Consider the following 21,238-nt stretch of genomic DNA (forward strand, 5'->3'; position numbering starts at 1 on the left):
CTCACACAAGTGCCCCTGGAAGTGCTGGGGAGAGAGGCTGCCCTTGACCAGTGGGGGACCTTGCCCACGGCACTCAGGAGAACCTATGCACCTTCCTCCTTTCTTTCCCCAGGTTGACAGTCCTGAGATAAAATTAATAAGACTTCGTAGAAGGTCCCAGTCTCCCTTAGTGGAGGTCAGCTCAGTGATGCATCCTTATCTTAGCTTTCCCCCTTCCCTGTTTCAACCTCTGCCCCTCAATTCTGCTTCTGAGGATCACTCTCCAAATAAACTACCGACATACACGCAAGCCTGTGTCTCAGGCTCTGTTTTCTGGGGAACTCAATCCAAGACAGGTTTGTCTCAGAAAATAAGTTGGTAGCTTTCTTTATTTAAAAAATTCTTTTTTCACCCTAACCTGTTTGGCTCAGTGGATAGAGCATCGGCCTGGGAACTGAAGGGTCCCAGGTTCGATTCCGGTCAAGGGCATGTACCTTGGTTGCGGGCACATCCCCAGTGCGGGGTGTGCAGGAGGCAGCTGATCGATGTTTCTCACTCATTGATGTTTCTAACTCTATTCCTCTCACTTTCTCTCTGTAAAAAATCAATAAAATATATTTTTTAAAAAATTCTTTTTTCTATGATAGTTGTATTGAATAAGAATAATCTGTTGAATGTTTGTTAAAACCTCGTGGCTTCTTGGTGTTTGTTTATTGGTCATGATTTATTTATTGTCTTTTCAAAGAAGTAGATTTTAGTTTTGTTGATGGTCATTAATTTCTGATTTCAAATTTACTTATTTTTTCTTTGAGTTTACTTTGAGTCAAATGCTTCCTGAATTAGCTCATTTATTTTTCTTAAAAAGTTTTGAAAACTTTGTAGTGTATACAAATATCAAAGCATAATGCTGTGCCCTTGAAACTTATATATATGTAAAGTTTTAATTATGAGATATCTTAAACACCCATAAAAGCAAAAACAAACAAACCCATATCTCCTATATAATAAAAGCCCAGCAACTGAATGGCAGAATGACCAGAACGACCAGTCGACCAGTCGCTATGATGTGCACTGACCAACAGGGGGTAGACGCTCAACGGAGGAGCTGACCCCTGGTGGTCCATGCGCTACCACCGTGGGAGTGCCACTTGGCTGACTAGGATGAGCAGCTGCTCCCACTGCGAAAACGGGGCCCACAGGCAGGAACCTGGGCTGTGATCATCGCTTCAGGCTCCTCCTCACTCCCTGCCACCTCCTCTGGATGCCTGCAGGTCACGCAGCACTGCCGCTGGGCTCGCAGAGCTGACCCTGGAGTCTGGGAGGTGGGACTGAGGCCTACTCCACCGCCTGTCAGTGCTATTGTCTCTGGGCCCGGCCCCACCTGGGTCCCCTGGAGAGGCGAGTGCTCAGGCTCCATGGAAGATGCCGGACCAGGGAGCAGCCACTCAGAGGGCAGGTCCACAGCCGCTCCGCTGACCAGGATGAGCAGAGCTCCCACAGCAGGCTGGATCCCTATAGGCCATGCCCCCCACCAGTGCATGAATCCCATGCACTGGGCCACTAGTATGTAATAAACACCCATGTAACTATTACCCAGCTTTGAAAAATCAAATTAATTTTTAATCTTTCTTATTTATTAAAGATTTATTTATTAATAATCGCATTTAAGACTACAAATTTTCATATAAATACAACATTCATTGTCTCTTACAATTCTGGATTTGTAGTCCTTTGGTTATTTTTTGGTTTCCCACATTTTGACATTTTTATTGTGATTCCTTCTTGAATCCACACATTATTAGAATGATGTCTGTCCTTAAAATTCCAAATGTATTTTTTCCTACCTTCTTATATTGATTTCCAATTTTATTGCTCTGAGAAGAGAATATTAAATCTATTCTTTTTGAGTAGTTGATATTTCTTTTATTGATCTGGAAAGAAGCTCATGACATATTGTTGAGAGAAAACATCATTATGTTCAAATATATCGCATTGAAGAGAAAAGTGTGTGCATGCCTGCAGGGAGAAAAGATGAAAGGATACAAGCCGAAATATTTATCTGCTAAATATTATCACCAAAGTGAAAGGCTATTATGGAAGTTGTGTGTGTGTGTGTGTGTGTGTGTGTGTGTGTGTGTGTGTATGTTTGATCATTTTGTTTCTGAAATTTCCAAAACAATTTTTTTTTCCTACAAAAAGCTTTATTGTTTCCATTTGGTCCAATGCATGGGAGAGGGCTTCAGGGTGGTTAGAAGAATGGCTAGTAGTTTTAGGAAGAGGCTCAGGCAAAAGCCAGTCACCAGGGGAATGTAGAGGGGCCCCTCAAAGGCCTCTGGGCTCCAAAGGTTCCTAGTCATGCTTGAGGGTGGGCCTTTCGAAGAGATACTCGCCCAGGCCAGCCTGGGGGCCAGCCAGCCTGCAGAGGTGAGTCAGGTGGTCACCCATCTTCTTGATGAGTTTCACCTGCTCACCCTGGAAGTGGATCTCTAGGAGGTCACAGAGCTGAGGGTCTGCACAGGTAGAACCCAGGGCCTGCAGCTCCCAAAGGACCTGGTTCAGGTTCCTCTCCAAGGCCAGGGCGGCTTCCATGCCCCAGTCATCTTGGGAAGCTTCAGCACATCCTGGAGAAAATGTGGCCACCATGCTGGTTTTGCATCTTTAAGAGACACTGGGAGGCCTCATGCATCTTCTCCACCAACTCAAGGAAGAAGTAGCCCCCGCCCTCCAGAGCCACATACTCAAGGTTGAAATAGAAGCCCAGGGAGAGGTAGGTACAGGAGGCCGGCAGATGCTGGTCGGGTGGTTGGCCGAAGTCTCCACCTCGGTGGAATAATTCTGACGAACTTGAGAGCTCACAGTTGTTTGGCAATAAGGAGTAAAGGTAAAAAAAAAAACAACCCAGTGTGTTGGCTGGTCCTGGAGGTGGTTCTGAAGGTGGTGACTGGATAAGACACAGGAGAGTGGCCGGAGGCTGGAAGAAGGGGCGTCCCTGCGTCTGTTCCATCCAAACACTGTTGGAGCTGGAGACAGATCCAGGACTGCCGAGGGCACTCTCTCCAATAATTTCTTGATGACCATGTGTTCTCTTTTACAATTAAAATTAGTTTACATATTTAAAAAATATCTTCCCATGTAAAAATAATCAATACATATTCAAAAAACGTAAAATATAGAAATGTATACTATAGAAAGTTGTTGCTTGATTTCTAAACATAGATCCTACATTTATTAATTTTAAATAGTAGAAGGAATCTAAGAAATCATGTAATTCAGGATTTCTCAACACCAGGCCACAGCCTCCCAGTGAGTCCTGAAATCAATTTTGTGGGTCACAACAGCATTATTTTATTCATTAAAAATTTAAAAATTGAGTAAGATATACGAAAACAGAAGTATCAGAGTTCATTGTACATAGAAAGGTTATGCATTTCCTATTGGGAAACTGTGCTTTACAATTTGTGTCTGTGTGTGGTGTGTGTTCCTATACATGTGTGTGGTCTGTATATGCATAAATGTGCTTTGTGTGTGTGCTTTTTTGTATGTGTTGTGTGCTTATGCATAGGTATGTGTGTTTTGTGGTTTAAATGTATTTCTTACTGTTGGTCCTGGACTAAAAAGTTTTAAATTCATTGTCCTAGTTCAAAATAGCTTACTTTATGGATAAGGAAATGGAGGCTCAGACAGGCAAAGTGACTTCCCCAAGATGAAGAGCATAATTAGAATTTCTACCCATGTGTCTGGACTTACAGGTTTTATCCTATTTCATAGATGCCTCTGCTGCCAGAGCCTTAAGGACATGCAGGAGTGGAAAGGTGGGTAATTGGATTTTCATTTTTGAAAGACCCTGAGAAACAATGTAGGCGATGGGCTACATTGGACTCTGGTCGGAGGTGTTTATATCAGCCCTGGTGAGAATTGATGACTCCACTAAGGCATTGGCCCTAGGCCTGCAGAGGAAGAGAAAGGTGTGAAATTTACTTAAAGGCAGAAATGACAGGACCTGGTGATGACCAAATTTGAAGTGGTACTCTAAAACGAGTCAAGAATATGTCCAAAGTTACAGACTTGGGTGCCTGGATATATGGTAGGGCTGTTTGCTGACCAAGAGAAAATGGGAGAAGGAGCAGTTGCAGGGACAAAGACAACAAGAATAGATGTGAACCCAGTTGTCATGGCTCAGTGGTTGAGCATTGACTTATGAACCAGGAGGTCCCTGGTTCAATTCCCTGTCAAGGCACATGTCCAGGTTGCGGGCTCTATCCCCAGTGTGAGGCAGGCAGGAGGCATCTGATCAATGATTCTCTCTCATCATTGATATTTCTATTGCTGTCTCCCTCTCCTTTCCTCACTGAAATCAATAATAATAATAATCTATACTACTAATAAATAAATATGCAAATTATCCATTACAGCGTCACGTCACAACTGGATCTGCAGGCTGCGTCCCCGCCCTCTGCTCAGGCAGCTGCAAGACCCAGGGTAGGATGGGTTACGATAGGTGGGGATAAGAAAGGAGAGGGAGAGGAAGGCAGACCTACATTCAGACAGGCTGAGGGGAGAAACAGAAATACAAAAAAGGAACAAGAAAAAGACGCAGGAATGGAAAAGGGAAGGAAATGCGGGAGGGGATGGTAACCGCAGGAGGAGGGAGCAGGTGCGCCTGGCGAGAGGCGGGGCAGGAGCCCCGCTCAGACACGGGAGGAGGGCGGTGGCCCCCAACACAGGCCATTGGTGGGGAGGTGCCCCGGGTCCGGGACAGAGTGGTGGACGGCCCAAGGCCTTCTTGGTGGAGGCGCTCCTGCTTCACAGAAGCAGCAGCACCTGGGCCGCGTGGGCCTCAGCCACCCTTGCTGGGCTGGGGGTCCTGGGCAGAGAATGGAAGCAGGACGGCAGCGGGGAGGCCTGGGAAGCAGGGGCGGTGAACACCTGGCTGGGGTTGAGCCCTGGGCTGGGGATTAACACTCCCCTCCCCCAGTGGAAGCTTTAAGAAGGGAAGGAGGGAGGGAAGAACTTTATAAAGGAGTCAGTAGAGAGCAGAGTTAACGAAGAAAAGAGGATGTGTGAATGAACTGTAGGAGCTATAATGAAAATCAAGTATAGTTGTGTACTAGGGACAGATTTTAAAAGTAGGAATCAGAAAAGAAAAAAGATAAATGATAGTGAATAATTAGGCAGGTAGATAGATAGATATTAAAACAGTGGAAGTAAATAGAGAAGAATGCATGGGAAAGGTAGGATGAGAGAGAAAGAGGGAGGGAAGAAAAGTTTTAAAGGGGAGCCAGTAGAGCTTAAAAGGAGAATGGGAAGAAGGAAGAAATGGGGGAGGGAGCAAAGCAGGTCCGAGGGAGGAAGTGAAGAAAAAAATTAAGGTGGGAAGGAAGGAAAAGGGGAGGGAGGGCAGAGGTAAAGATAAAGGACAACAGGAATGTGGGGAGGGAGGGAGGATAGGAGAAAGATGGGAAGAAGGATGATGGAACGAAGTACGAAATAACGAGGAAAGACAAGTTTATAAATGATGAGTCAGTAGGAAAAAGTGTTACATAAAGGAGAGAAAAATTGTGTGAGAGGGAGAAGCCAATAAGGAAGAAGATTTTTAAAAAAGTTAATAGGGGCAACCAGGTTGGCAGGGGAGGGCAGTTAGGGGGATCAAGCCAGCAGGCAGAGTGATTAGGAGCCAGAGGTTCCGGATTGTGACAGGGTGCAGGTCGGGCTGAGAGACCCCCCAACCCCCCATGCATGCATTTCGTGCACCGGACCTCTAGTAGTAATAATAATAGTAATCCCATCTAATAAAAGAGTAATTTGCAAATTGACCATCACTCCAACACACAAGATGGCTGCCCCCATGTGGACACAAGATGGCCGGCAGGGGAGGGTAGTTGTGGGCGATCAGGCCAGCAGGGGAGGGCAGTTGGGAGGGACCAGGCCTGAAAAAGAGGGTAGTTGGGGGAACCAGACCTGTAGGGGAGGGCAGTTGGGAGGGACCAGGCCTGAAAGAGAGGGTAGTTGGGGGGGACCAGGCCTGCAGGGGCAGACAGTTGGGGGGGATCAGGCCAGCAGGGGAGGGCAGTTAGGGGTGACCAGGCCTGCAGGGGAGGGCAGTTGGGGGCAATTAGGCTGGCAGGATAGCAGTTAGGTGTTGATCAGGCTGGTAGGGGAGTGGTTAGGGGGTGATCAGGCTGGCAGGCAGAAGTGGTTAGGGGCAATCAGGCAGGCAGGCAGGCGAGGGGTTGGGAGCCAGCAGTCCTGGATTGGAAGAGGGATGTCCAACTGCCTGTTTAGGCCTGATTCCACCAGGATCGGGCCTAAATGGGCAGTTGTACATCCCTTGAGGGGTCCCAGATTGGAGAGGGTGCAGGCTAGGCTGAGGAACACGCACCCCCCCCCCCCATGCACGAATTTTGTGCACCAGGCCTCTAGTAATAATCATCATCATCATCATCATCATCATAATAATAATAATAAAAGAATAGATGTGAGTTGGCTTTGGAACTTTATAGTAGACACTTCCAGAAAAGCCAGTTGAAAATGAAGAACAGCACTCAGAGACTAAGCTGATCATCTAGGGTGACCTGGGGGTCATCTGTGGAGGTGGACAGACAGCTATGAAATGATTCTTCTTCTGGGCTCCTTTGGTCCTCAAAGACCGAGTGTGGTTTCCAGGGTTTCTTATTCGAAGGCCATCAGCAGAAACTTCTCACGACTCACCACCTCCACCAAATGCAACAGAAGTGCAAAGTGAAACCGTTGGGAACTGACTCAGAAACCAAACCAACAAATTCTCCTCTCAGAAGCTCTTTATTTACTCATTTGGTTTCCATTTGTGCCAGTGTAATTAAACAACATTTTCTTTTACTTGGAACCTTCTATTTGGCCACCGGGGACTTCCCTCTGGTCAGCCAGCAGCCACTCCAAGGACTTACCCCAGAGACCTCAGAACAGAAGCAGCTCCATTTCCACTTGCACTATTATTTCTCTGCCTAAGGAATCTTCCTGACCAATAATCCTGCTAACCAATGATGGGAAATTTGACCTCTGGGCACCACAGATATTAAATTCACAACGAAACAATGGAAGACTCCCATTCATTAAAAATTCCATTCATACTCTCCAACTTGAAAACACAAAACTACATATTGGGGTGTAGGAGTAGCCACTCTAAATAACACAACTGAACAACAACTTTTTCTTTTATGTTATACTAGAGGTCTGGTGCATGAAATTTGTGCAGGGGGAGGGGAGTGTCCCTCAGCCCAGCCTGCACCCTCTTGCAATCCGGGACTGCTGGCTCCTAACCGCTTGCCTGCCTGCCTGATCACCCCAAACTCCTCTGCCTGCCTGCCTGATTGCCCCTAACTGCCTCTGCCTCATCCCCTGCCACCGCGGCTTCATCTGGAAGGACGTCCAGAAGGTCGTTTGGCTGTCCAGTCTAATTAGCATATTACATTTTTATTATTATAGATGTGCCCTGTGAATTCCAAGGGAATTCATTAAATAGAGGGAAAGAGAAGTATTTTCTTATTTCACTTTTTATATAGATGTCTAAGGCTTTGTTGTGAGTTTACATAGGTATGGGTCAGGGACATTCCTTAGTGGCAGCTATCAAGCTGGGGCTATTTTAAAGGAGGCAGAACTTGCCTGGATTGAAGGTATCTAAAAATTTTCCATAGATTCATGATTCTGATAAGTTACTTCACCTTTCCAGGCCTCATTTCTTTTTCCTCAAGAAAAGGGGAAATGGCCCTGACCAGTTTGGCTCAGTGGATAGAGCGTCGGCATGCGGACTGAAGGGTCCCAGGTTCGATTCTGGTCAAGGGCATGTATCTTGGTTGCAGCCACATCCCCAGTGGGGGGTGTGCATGAGGCAGCTGATCGATGTTTCTCTCTCATTGATGTTTCTATCTCTTGCCCCCTCTCCCTTCCTCTCTTTAAAAAATCAATAAAATATAAAAAAAAGAAAAAAAAGAAAAGGGGAAATGGGATCACGTGGTCACTAAGTTTCTTTCAGGATCTAAAACTGCTATGGTTTTATGAACAATTTTGCAGTACTCTTCATTTAAAAGACAACTGTATCAGACACTTAAGAATAAGCATGTCAAACTCAAAGGCTAACACGGGCCAAATAAACAAGGTTTAAGTTTATGTGGGCCGCAAAAAAAACAAAAGCTTCAATTTTCATAGAAATGTAGGTTTATTTCAATAGAGACATGCTGAATACAAAGGGTTGAAATAAATGAATAATCATTAACATAAAATAATAGAACATTTTAATAAAAATTCATATTTTTTCTTGAACATTAACTTACTAGACACTGAATAACTGCACAAATTAATAAGCATAATGCAAATATAGCTATTTTTCTTGTTCTCCAAAAGTGAAATATTTCCTGTTGCACACACCAAACAAGTCAGTCCAAAACTAATGATGTGGTAATTGGCTGCTAAAATATTTGCTGCTAGTATTAGCGGAGAAAAATGGTGCACCTGTGCATAAGGTGTGTAAGGGAAATGAATGCAATATGATTATAGTAATCAATAATTAGTGAACATTTTGGTTTGTTATTAATAACTAGGGGCCCGGTGCACGAAATTTGGGACCAGCCTGACCCCTCTCACATCCTGGGAGCCCTCAGGGGATGTCCTACTGATGGCATAGGCCCGCTCCCTGCTCCCCTTGGAGCCGGCTCTGCCCCTGCCCCCTCCAATCGCCAGCTCCACCCCTGCCTAGGCCTAAAGCCTCTGGCCCAGGAGCCCCCTGGCTCAGGCCCTTCCTAGGCTGCTCAGGGCCCACACAGGGTCTACCTTGGAGTGACCTGGGTGCCCGATGATGTTCCTGGGACCCAGGCCACTGGGCGCCTACATATGCAAATTAACTGTCATCTTAGTTGGGTTAATTTGCATACCCACTCCTGATTGGTCGATGGGTGTGGCTTGTGGGTATAGTGGCAGAGTGATGGAGTGATGGTTAATTTGCATGTTTCTCTTTTATTAGTGTAGATTATGTATAACAGGATATTGTAAAAATTAAGTTAAGAAATTTTTATTAAATGTTTCTTACATACCATTATATTGGCTGGGATGCAAAAATATTTATTGTGGGCCACATGTGCCCCATGGGCCACGAGTTTGATATGCTTGCTTTAGAAAGATAAATACAATTTTCTTTGACTTCCAACTTCACTCAATTAATTGGGCGTATATGTATGGACAGCCTATGAGGTGCCTGGCATTGTGTTTGGTGTAGGGAAACTTAGGACAGGGGAATGGCACCCTGTCCTTGCAGCTACAGGGGAGACAAGCCAGCCAGGTTTCAGGGTCACAATGGCCCGAGCTTTCTATTTCTGACTTGTCATGTCCCAGTGTGCTCAATATAAAAATGGAGTCAAATTCTGATAAGTTATTGTCTCTCTTGTCCAGTAGTGTGAATTTAATATATTTTCTTTGTTGTTGTATCTCCAGTACTTAGAAAAATGCCCAACACATTGTTGGTGATTGATGTACAATGTGTAATGATGGGGCACACAGTTGGAGGATTTATTCAAAAGTGGTGGAAGCCCGAGCTAATACAAACTGAAGTATGCTTATTCCCAAACAATTTACAAACTTTCCAAGGGGTAGGTGGTCATAGATAGCTTTGGGGGAATCAATTTCCAGATGCTCAACTTAGGTAGGAACCATCTGCCTGAGAGCCACTGAGAAAGTTGTCCTGCTGGCTTCTTTCCCATCTTCCCTTTCACAGTGTTTTCTTACTTAGCAATGAATGGCTTTCCTCTCCAGTCTCACTGAGATGCATTCCCCCAGGTGGTAAAGAAACACTTGAGAAGAAACCCTTGAAGGTAGAGGGACAGGATTGAGAAGGTAAACTGCTGTCAACAAAATTCAAGTAGAACCTAATGGAGCTGTCATTTGATACATCATTAAAATGATTTTTGATAATAGATCAAATGTAAATTTTGGCATATCATTCAAAGGGAACTCAAATAATTAATTAACATTGTTATAACAAGACTCCTTCCATTTCCACTTACTTATTTATGAACGCATTTCCTCAAGGTTTACATCTACACATACAAATAGTGGGAATAGAAATGATGGAGAATCTAAATCTCATTCTGTCAATAAGAAATATTCATCAGCAGGTCCATGACTGAATTGTAAAAGAAATCAACCTCCTTTCAATAAAAGATGTATTTCCAATACAATTTCCTTTTTCTTCTATAATTATTCATCAAACCTTATAGAATATTTATGTTGTTTTTTAAAATCAATTTATTAATAGTATTTGTAACAGAAACTCAGTATTAAAGAATTTTGTTACTTAGAAACTTATGGTCACAGGAAACTTAAAAATTTAAATTCATATTTATATACCTTTTTTGTATAAGGAAGTTTGATAGGGTTATCAATAAGATGTTTTTAAAAATTACATAAGGACTAAATTCTGAGGGGAAATTGGAATGAAAATATAAGTTCAAGAATAAATAAATGAGCCCTAGCCGGTTTAGCCAGCAGGGCATGTACCTTGGTTGTAGGTTCGATTTTCACCCCGGTTGGGGTGAGTGTGGGAGACAACCTCTCTCTCTCTCTCTCTCTCTCTCTCACACACACACACACACACACATAATGATATTTTTCTTTTTCAGTCTCTCCCCCTTTCTTCTACTCTTTAAAAAAATCAATGGAAGAAACATTCTCGGGTGAGGATTAACAACAACAACAACAAAAAGAATAAATAAATGATATAAAATTTCCAACAGTTAAAGAAGAGCTTGTTCATTTATTTTTTTAAAAATGGATATGATAGTCAAATTGCTTTGGTATTTAAATTCCACCAGATACAAAGAAAAGATATGTTTAATTGGATATTCCAGATATATTTTTAAATCTTTTTATTTAGAAAGTTCTGGAGATAATCTTTTTTTGCAATCCTTTAAAAATATAAGGGGCAAATTTTGAAGTCAGTTTAGAAACATATGAGGAGTAGGTAGCTTCAAACATAGCTATGTAGGCAGCCAACTTTGAAGACCCCGGGGCTAATAAAACAAGCGTGGCATTCTAATCCTGGCTGCACGGTTGCTATCAAGCCTTGGGAAATGCCCTTCTTAATCCCTCTGTGCCCATTTCTCTTTCTGCAAAATGAAAAGCACACCTGCCCGCTTTTCCTTATTCTCAGGAAAATTCTGAGATCATACAAGATAATGAAACAATGTGAAAAGGTCTAGCTTATTTCCTGGACGGTAAGTTGAACACCTCTGGGAAGTTTCAATGACTTTTTGAGGCTAGCAGGATACTGGTTAGTTCCCCAGAAAGTATAAATGAAAGGTATTCTTATTACTACCTCTACTTTACCGTGGCATCCCATTTCCCCTAGTTTTGATTCAGCCTTTGGAACGTCACGAAAGCCATCTAACACTGTAAAGTTAGTTTCTGCATCTCTGCATCACAGGATTATCAAGAAGGATCTAACTTTAGTTCTGGTCTCTGTCCATGATTCTACTCTGATGGTTGGCAAGAGAAACCACCGAAATGGCTGTGAGAGCACACGTGACTTAGCCCAAAGAATAGTGACTGAGCTTGTGAGTATTGCCACTATTAACATCTCCTCAGGGAACTGTGGGTGGTCCATGCTCACCACATGCCACCCTTTAGTGTGGTGGATCATCTGACATATCGTGTATTAAATTCCTTTCCTCTTAAAGATGCTTATAATTTTGTAAACAATGAATGGAAAGTTAGACCTGAGCCTCTCATCCAAGTTCATAAAGCACATCAGGTTGCGATGTCAGCAGATCGAATGGGCTTCAGAATTGGTTTTTCCTCCCAGGCCTTATGAGTACATTGGATCTCGAAGACTTTTAAGACAGCCGCAGTTTTGAAAAGACATGGGGTCATAAGTTGTTGCTTAAGCCTAAGAACTTGTGGGGAAATTGGTCGGTGAAGAACTATATATAAAAAGAGAAATTAGGAGTAGGCTTTCTCTATGAGGTGGCATTGAACATTTATTCATTCACTCATTTAACATATATTTATTTTGCTCCTATTGAGTGCCATTTGCTTAGCTGGACATTAAGAAACACAGATAAATGTTCTTCCTTGTTCTCAAGGAGCTATGAGGATATGGTGGGAGCAGAGAATAAACAGCATGGTGGGAGCAGAGAATAAACAGCAAATTCTATCTAAGGAGGCAAAGAAAGACTTTCTAAAGAAGATGGCATTTGAGCTCAAAGCAGGGGGAGGGAATTTCAGAGATAAACTAATGCCATGTACAAAGGCCTGGAGGCCAGGGAGAAATTGGGATCAATAAGGAGCTCAAATGTCACCTGCTCAAAATCTGAGAGGGGGGTGGCAAGAGTTAGGCCCGATGAGAAGTCTTGAATATCATACAGAGAGATCACAACATGTCTTGAATATCATGCAGAGAGTTTATATTTTATCTTGCGGGTGATAGTCTTTCAGGACACTGAGCAAGAACATGTCAAGATCCAATGTTTGTTAGAAACATTACAAGGTCACTTAGCTCTGTGGAGGGTGGATTGAGGTGATAGGGCCAGGGCCACAAGACTAGAGATAAGAGTATAATCAGTAGGACTCTTTCAGTCCTGACAAAAATCCAACTTAAGTCAGCATAAGCAAAATGGGATGTTATTGGCTGCTGTAACCAATGGTCAAGGGGAGGATCTGACTTCAGACTAAATCCAAGAACTTGTAGGATGTCATCAGGGCTTCTCCTTCCCTCTGGCCATCTCTCACCTCTGCTGCTCTTTTAGCTTCTGATGCAAACTTTCCCTCTACATAGTAGACGGGATGGCTGCCAGGCTCTAATTGTCCCAGTTTAGCAAATCCAGTATTCATAGACCAATCCCAGGAAGCTTCTGATTGGTTCTTCTGGGGACACATGTACATTAATGAACCAATTATTGATGGAGGATAGGGGTTAGGTATTTCATTCTGGGTGACTGCCTGGGTCATTCCTTTCTGTGAAAGAAGGGGCAGACACAAGTCTGACAGCCTCAGCAGAACCACATAAAGAAAGAGATCTCCAAAGAAACCAGAAGAAGAATGGGAACATGCACTGGGGTTATAAAGACTGTAGCTACCACTGACCATAAGAATAGAATTTGATTACAATATAAGAATGGAACTATGGAAAAGAGGACAGACAAAAGAGGGTTGGGGCATATAGTTGGCATCAGAACTTGGTTTTTATTCACTTGATCTTCTAAAACAAAATAGAGTCTGCCTCTGGAAGGTACCTGGTTGCTGTAATTAGAAGATTCCAGGTGTTGGTAGCCAGAGAGGGCTAAGTAAATATCTATACTAATAAAAGGGTAATATGCTAATTAGACCAGGTAACTGGACATCTTCTGGATGTCCAACTTTATTCCAGACAGTCAGGGGGCAACCAGGTCGGCAGGGATGTAGTTAGTGGGGGACCAGGCCAGCAGGGGGGCAGTGGGGGGCAATCAGGCAGGCAGGCAGGTGAGCAGTTAGGAGCCAGCAGTCCCGGATTGCGAGAGGGATCGGGCCTAAACTGGCAGTCGGACATCCCCTGAGGGGTCCCTGATTGGAGAGGGTGCAGGCCAGGCTGAGGACCTCCCCTCCCTCCCCGTCCATGCACAAATTTCAGGCACCAGGCCTCTAGTATAAGGATAAATATGTAAATAAAAATACAGATACATGTAAAGATAAATAAATACATAGAGATATTTATTTTATTATGATGCCGTTTTGTTTGTTTGTTTCCCAAAAGGTGTGTAGCAACTTAAAGGGATAATACAGTAAACTAGGAATCACATTACTCCAAGCTCTTCTTCAACTTGTCATAGGTGGGCTGCAAATTTAGCTCTTTGCTTCCTAGAAGCCAATGCGAAGAGGTAACATTATGTGTAAAAAAATTTACAATAGAAACTTGACTAGTATTGGTACTGACATCTGAAAGGAATCTCTCCCTCAGACACTCATAAACTTGTCATTCTGCAGTGCGGTAGTAATATTATCTGTAAACATAATACATTTAGTGGGGCTCTTTTTAGAATGACTTTCAGTGCTGGCTAATGTCATATGGCTGAAACATTAGTTAATAGAAGTAATGAGCTCTGTAACAAATGTAGAATATTTTGAAATCTTAGAAAAGTCCTGCAGAAGCCAGTTCAGCCCAGCAGTTAGATAGCATTTCCTTGACTGTGAATCCCTTTAGTTAGGTCATGTGCCTCTCATTGTCTTACACCCAACTTGTTTCTGTTACTGGTATTACCAGTGTGGCCCCTAAGTGCATTTGTATATGTGACCTCTGGAAGAGATGCATATAACCAGTGGTCCAACTCCTTTCCCCTCTACGCATCTCAACCTACCTATTAGCATACTGCTTGCCGTGCGTCTTCTTTTCTCCATCCCAGCTGCCTCTAGTACTAGCTTTATCAAATACCCCTTCCATTCTCCTCCAGTCTGCCCTGGGCAAGTCCTCACATTCTCCCTTCTCCTACTCTGGACTTCAGGACTGGAAGGTAAAGCTACCCCCTTCCTAAAGACACAGCACCCCCACTTGCAGTGTGGTGAGACTGGTCCATGTTTTTGGACAGTTCGCATGACTGACTTGGAAACTGAAGCCAAGGAATTCCTGATGAAAATGATTTCATCTTGAGCCAAGAAGCCGGGAATAACTGTGGGTCGGGAATCTCAGAAATCTGAAGTCGCCCTAAGATTTGGCTTTCACTTTCTGGTGTGATGTGAAAACAGTGCTGCTGGCCCAGTTAGTTGGCAGTAGAGGAAGATCCACGCATGCTCCTGAAATGAGAGTCATTTGTATGTGAACTTCCTGCTTTTTTAAAAAAATTGTCAATTACAGTTTATATTCAGTATTATTTTGTATTAATTGCAGGTGTACAGCCTAATCCTGTTTTCTTTAAAATTTAAAATTCTGAGAATGAGGAAGTGTATTTTGCCCAAGCTAGTAAGTACGAGGCTCCTAAGATATGAAATGAAGGCAACTGTGATGTTTTAAAGGAGCAGTTACTGCCTCAGATAAAATCAAACACTTGGATAATTTTATAGTTTGAAATTCTTGACAATGAGTATAATTTAGGAAGTGATACACATGTGTGTACTTTGAAAAAAGAGGAAGTGGGCATTTAGACTTTTTATTTTAGTGGGCTGGGGAGGGCATTGTTAGTACAATATTGGCTCACCAGCTATGCAAATCAGGGGGTTGGGCTAATATTAAAAAAAAAAACAATAAGAGAGAGAAAATAAGACTTGAAATACAACTTAGATATCAAAACCATGACAATTTATCTAGGACTCTTTCTTATAAGGAGCAAATAGACAACACATTTTAAGTGTGGCCCCAAAGGGCATAATTTAAAACTTTTATGATTTATTTTTTTATTGTTGGATTTGCCCCTTCTGTCTCAACCCCATTAATTTATATTTCCTGATTGTTGCCTAAGTGTTTGGGGGAGGTAGCTTCAAGAGCAGTTAGAGAAGTAGAGGAAACTCAAAAGAGGTATTTGTTTACATATTGCCTACAAAATTCATAAAACCTAGATTATTCAGCCCCTTCAGCCCTGTCAAGGCTGCCTTTGGCAATTCCCCTGTAGGCCTCAGGCCTCCTGGGGGTGGGCCTGGCCCTGAGGGGTCCCACTGCAGGGGTGAAGAATGTTCTCATAGGAAAGTGCAGGTCCCTAGAAGGCAGGCTCCCTCACTGCCTCCGGGCAGTTCTCTAGCTCTGCCTCTCACAGAGGCAACACCTACCAGGTGGCTCCTTGATACAGGGGTTCCAGGCACCAAAATGCATTCGAAGTGCTGTGGCAGGGCCAAAGGTGGAGCATCAGATGCTGTCCTGGTTCTCAGGGCCTCTTAGTGAACAGCACTTCCATTCTCCAGTCCTCACACTCTCCTGCTCTGGGCCTCTGGTCCAGGCGGTGAGAGCTGCTGTCTCCCTAGAGACCCAGCACCCCCACTGGCAGCGTGGGTGAGACTGGTTTGGGAACTCGGAAAAGGCCCGGGTACTGTTTCACTCCCACTCTTGATTTAGCCAGAACTGCGGGGAGATGGATTCATTAGTCCCATACAAAACATCCCCAGACCTAATTATTCTTCCCAAGGCATTTATGACTTCCCTTAACAAATTAGTTAGCTCAACGGAGTTGCCTGGTGCTTGATTCTCAGTCTGATTTGCATCTGAGACAATGACTCATCTTAAAACCAGCCTTTTAAAGCCACATGGACAAGAGTCCTTCACATCACTGGAAAGAGGAATGGGACTCTTTGTGAGAATTTAGTAAAGTCCTTTCTTCCCTTTGCCTATAAGAGTCAACACGGCGTCTTTAACCCTCACATCTAAATTGTCCTCAGGTGAAGAATGGGCTCCCGCTGTCTTTCAAATGCCGTTGCTAAAACGCAGGGATGCTCCCGGACCTAAAACAACCCCACAGGGTGAGATGACATGTCATTACAGACTAATTTCTACCGAGAACTAACAGACATCTGGAAGGAAGTAACTTTATGAGCCAGAAAATTAAAGAACTTATTTCCAGCCTTGTCTATACTTTACCAGAGCCAGGTTCTATGCCACTATTTCCTGCAAAGTCAAAAAGCAAATAAGGTATCGATTGAATATAAGAGAAAAGAGACTGTGGTTGTAAATAATCACCAAGAAAGTTTGAACTGCCCTAGTCTGGAGGGTGGAAATAAAATCTCTTTTCCCATAACTGTCGCTTTCCTACCCTGTGCTCTTGTATATTGGTGCAAGGTAGTTCATTCAATGGTTTCTATTTTTATATATATTTTTCAACTGTTTTTTATTCATAAATATGTATCAAATTCACAAGATTAGTTTTCACTTGTCTTCCCAATCATCTGGTCATTCAATGGTTTTTAAAACAAGGGCAGTGTTACAACCATAGGCAGAGCATTGTTTTAGAACAGAGAAATGTATGAAGAGAAAATGCGATGGGAAAGAATTTCTTACAACCAATTAATTCATCCTGGTAAATTATTTCCTACTAAATGGAAGACCTTTTGGATTCTCACTCAGAAATTTTCATTTTGCATAGCCAGACTATTAATTCATAAATTATTTAATATAATATTAATTTATACCAACAATGAACTATAAGCCTCAATTAAAATATCCTGAAAAACTCATTACCCATCAACCTATCTTATAATGAATGTGTCATATCTTATTTAGGAAAAATAAATGAACATCAGTACAAAAGGTAATTGCTTTTTCTAAGCATCAGAATTCAGCTGTGGGACTAAACAATCAAAGTGTGGTCTTGAGGATGGTGGGACACCAACAAAAGTCTCCTGTAGCCACTTGATAAATACTTGTGTTTCTGGCATCATAATAAAATCCATTTCTGATGTGAATTGTTTGTTTATGACAAATCTCTTTCTGACCCAATCACTAAAGGAAAAGATAGAAGAGGGGACAGGATTTGAACTAACCTAAAGAGGTCCATAAACTGAAAAAGGCTAAGTCACTGACCTAGAGAAGATGTTTCAGAGGGAAGAGTGGGACCTCTAGAAGCATTGTGGCAGGATGGTGAAGAACACAGACCTGAGGGCTTGTATTCAGAGACCTGGATTTGTGTTCTAGCTCTTTTTTAGAGGACTATGGTTTTCCTTGTTAAGGACCTGCATCAGTTATGGTAGTGCCAGCTGTTGTAAAAAAAGATGTGATGCAGTATAATGGCTCTAACATAATCATGCCTGTAAATGTCTGAGGCAAATCTTGCTGGACAGCAGACAGTTGTCCCCATGCAGTGGGCTCCAGGATGCAGACTCCTTCCATATTGTGGCTCTGCCATACCCTAGGTCAGTGGTCGGCAAACTGCGGCTCACGAGCCACATGCGGCTCTCTGGCCCCTTGAGTGTGGCTCTTCCTAAGCCTTAGGAGTACCCTAATTAAGTTAATAACAATGTACCTACCTATATAGTTTAAGTTTAAAAAATTTGGCTCTCAAAAGAAATTTCAATCGTTGTACTGTTGATATTTGGCTCTGTTGACTAATGAGTTTGCCGACCACTGCCCTAGATTCTTGTGATTGCAGCTGATAAAACAAGGAGAAAACATGGAGAAGGCAAATCCCTTCTTCAAAGGCTTGGCTGGAATTAAGACACATCACACCCACTCATGGGTGGTGGGCACATGGTGCAATATACAGATGTTGTAACATAGAAACCCACACATGAAACCTATATGTTCATGTTGACCAATGTCACCCCAATAAACAATTAAAAAAACCCCAAAAACTAGATACTTAAATTGCTTAAAGAAAAGCTAGAAAGGAAGAAAGTCTAAGGTAGCATCAGTATTCTTAGCATCAGTATTACCTAGGGACCTTAAAAAAAAAAATCCTGATACACAGGCCACATGCTGGACCAATTAAATCAGTACCTTTGGGGGTGGAACCCAGGCTCTGGTCCTTGCTAAGTTGCCCAGGTGATTCCCTGTGCAGCTAAAGATGGGAGTCACTGCTTACTGACCAATATTCTCACCCAGCTGCCAGGCCTGGATTCTCAGGGTTCTGGGATCAACCCAGATGAATGCGGCCACCGTTCTGGTTTTGCAACTTTAAGATATGCTCAAGGAAGAAGTGGCCCCAGCCCTCCAGAGCCACATCGTCCAGAGGGAGGTAGGTGTGGGAGGCCCGCAGATGCAGGCTGGCTGGGCGGTTGACCGCAGCCTCCACCCAGTTGGAATAATTCTGACGAATTTGGGAGCTATGGTTGTTCGGCAATAAGGAGCTAAGATAGGAAAAAAACATTATATTGGCTGGTCTCTGAGGTGGTTCTGAAGGTGGTGACTAAGACGCTGGAAGAAGGGGCGGTCCCTGTGGTCTATTCCATGCAAACACTGTTGAAGCAAGAGACAGATCCAGGACCATTGAGGGCACTATCTAGCTGGATATTTTTAAGAAAGGAAAGTGTAGACAGTTGTCTAAACTTCTATTTTCAGGTTACATCATGGACCTTCGAGTGAAACCAGGTGGTCTGTGGGTGGTTCTGGAATGTTGATTGTTCACCTCTGCTTCAGTTTATGGTTCCCTAACACCTACATGGATGCTAGCTAATCATTTTGATTTTCTGAAGTTCTCTACTTATTGGAGAATACTCTTTAGACTTGGCATTTTTCTTTTTTTAAAAATATATTTTTATTAATTTCAGAAATGAAGAGGGATAGATAGAAACATCAATGAGAATCATTGATCAGCTGCCTCCTGCACACCGCACATTGGGGATTGAGCCTGCAACCCAGATATGTGCCCAACCAGGAACTGAACCGTGACTTTCTGGTTCATAGGTCAATGTTCAACCACTGAGCCACGCTGGGCTAGACTTGGCATTTTTCTTCATGAGACCAGTGGAAGTGATTAAAATTGGAAAGATGGCCACAGCTGGCCTGAAGAAAAGCATGAGTGCAAGCACTGTGTATTCATGTGGCAAATTTGGTAAAAGGAGTTTTGATGCAGTCACGGGCTCTAACAAGACGAGCAGCTGTGAAATGGTGCAGTGCTAGAATTCCAGATTGGTAACTCTGAGCAGTAACAGAAGCACCAGCTTGGATGTTGTCACACACACACACATACATTCTGATTCAAACATACCCTCACAAACATACGCTTACACTCATTCACACACACACGCATTCACACATACCCTCACATACTCTTAAACAGCGCCCCTCCCCCCCTCCCCCCACCACACACACACTCTTGCCCATCTTGTTGGCAAATCACTGTATTGCTTGTCCTCTGGAGAGCACTTCGTTTGTTCACTGATACAATAACCTGTAACCTACTTCTTTAGACTTGGCAATTTTCTTCATGAGACCAATAGAAGTGGTTAAAACCACAAAAAAATTCCTGGTGGAGAATATGGTTGAGGAAGAGTGAAAAGGGAAGAAATATAGCCAGGGTGGGGCTTGCTAGTGAGCAAAAAGACATATCATATGAAACAAAGTTTTAATTTTTATTTTACATATTTATACATAAAACTTTCAAGGAACCCTCTGAATCCAACAGAATGTTAATAGCACATCTAAAACTGAACTTCAGGTAGTCAACATTCACAAAATGTTGAAAACTGATTCAAATATACATATTACGGAGAGCTACAACTTCACTACGAGGCAGGCATGTATTTTTGACTTGTATAGCACCGTCATTTACAGTTCTTTAAAACTACAGTGAAGAATGAAAGTAGTCAATGGTCAAATACTGCTTCAACTGAAAATCTCTAAACAAATAAAAATAAAAACTACCCTTTTGGATTTTGTGATGGTGTAAGCACTGTACATTTCTGTAACAATATTTTATTAAAATGCCTGATATTTAGTGGCACAGTAAAAAAAATTAAAATAAATTAAGAAGCAAAGGCCAGGAAACTGCCCTGCTTGAATGCTGTGGCGTGAGGTGGTCGGCTTATCTAGAGAGAGTCCTGGGCTCAGGAGGCGAGAAAAGCGGAGGGAAGGTGAGGCTTCTCTGAAGCTCGTGGGCTCTCGTGTGAAAGAGGAGGAGGAGGCTGGACGTGTTGCCCTTGGCTCCTCCGCCAGCCCGGGAGGAGTGGCGTGGGAGACAGAGGGCACGCTACCACATTCCAGACAAAGATCTGGGAAAGATCCACAAAGCTGCCGGCCCAGGCAACATATGGAAAGTGAAAAATTCTCTTGTTCAGGTGAAGTGGCTTGAATGATAGAGGTAAGAAAAAAAGGACTGCTCTAGGTCTGGCCTGTGCCAATGGCCATCTGGAAATGGTCACTCTTCCTCCTAGCCAACAGAAAATGCTTGTTCACAAAACTGCTGGCCTGGGCAATGTATGGAGAGTGAAAAATTGTCTTGTTCAGGTGAATTGGCTTGAATGATAGAGACAAGAACAGGGCTGCTCTACATATGGCATGCGCCAATGGCCATCTGGAAATGGTCACTCTCCCTCCTAGCAGACAGAAAATGCCTGTTGCACCCCTGTAACAATGAAAACAGAACAGCTCTGATTAAGGCCATACGATGCCAGGAAGAGGACTGGGCAACTATTCTGTTAGACCATGGTGCTGGTCCAAATGCAGTGGGCATCGACGGCAACACTGCTCTCCACTGTGCTGCCACTGGACAAAATACAGCTATAGTAGCACAGCTGCTTTCATACAAGGCAAATATTGAAGAAAGACACGAGGATGACCTCAGACCACTTTCACTTACTCTAAAGGAAAGCAAAGAGCAAATGGTGGGATTTTTATTAAATAGAGGCACAAAAG

The sequence above is a fragment of the Myotis lucifugus genome, unplaced genomic scaffold, assembly GCF_000147115.1.
Source record: "Myotis lucifugus unplaced genomic scaffold, Myoluc2.0 scaffold_70, whole genome shotgun sequence".
NCBI classification, from domain to species: domain Eukaryota; kingdom Metazoa; phylum Chordata; class Mammalia; order Chiroptera; family Vespertilionidae; genus Myotis; species Myotis lucifugus.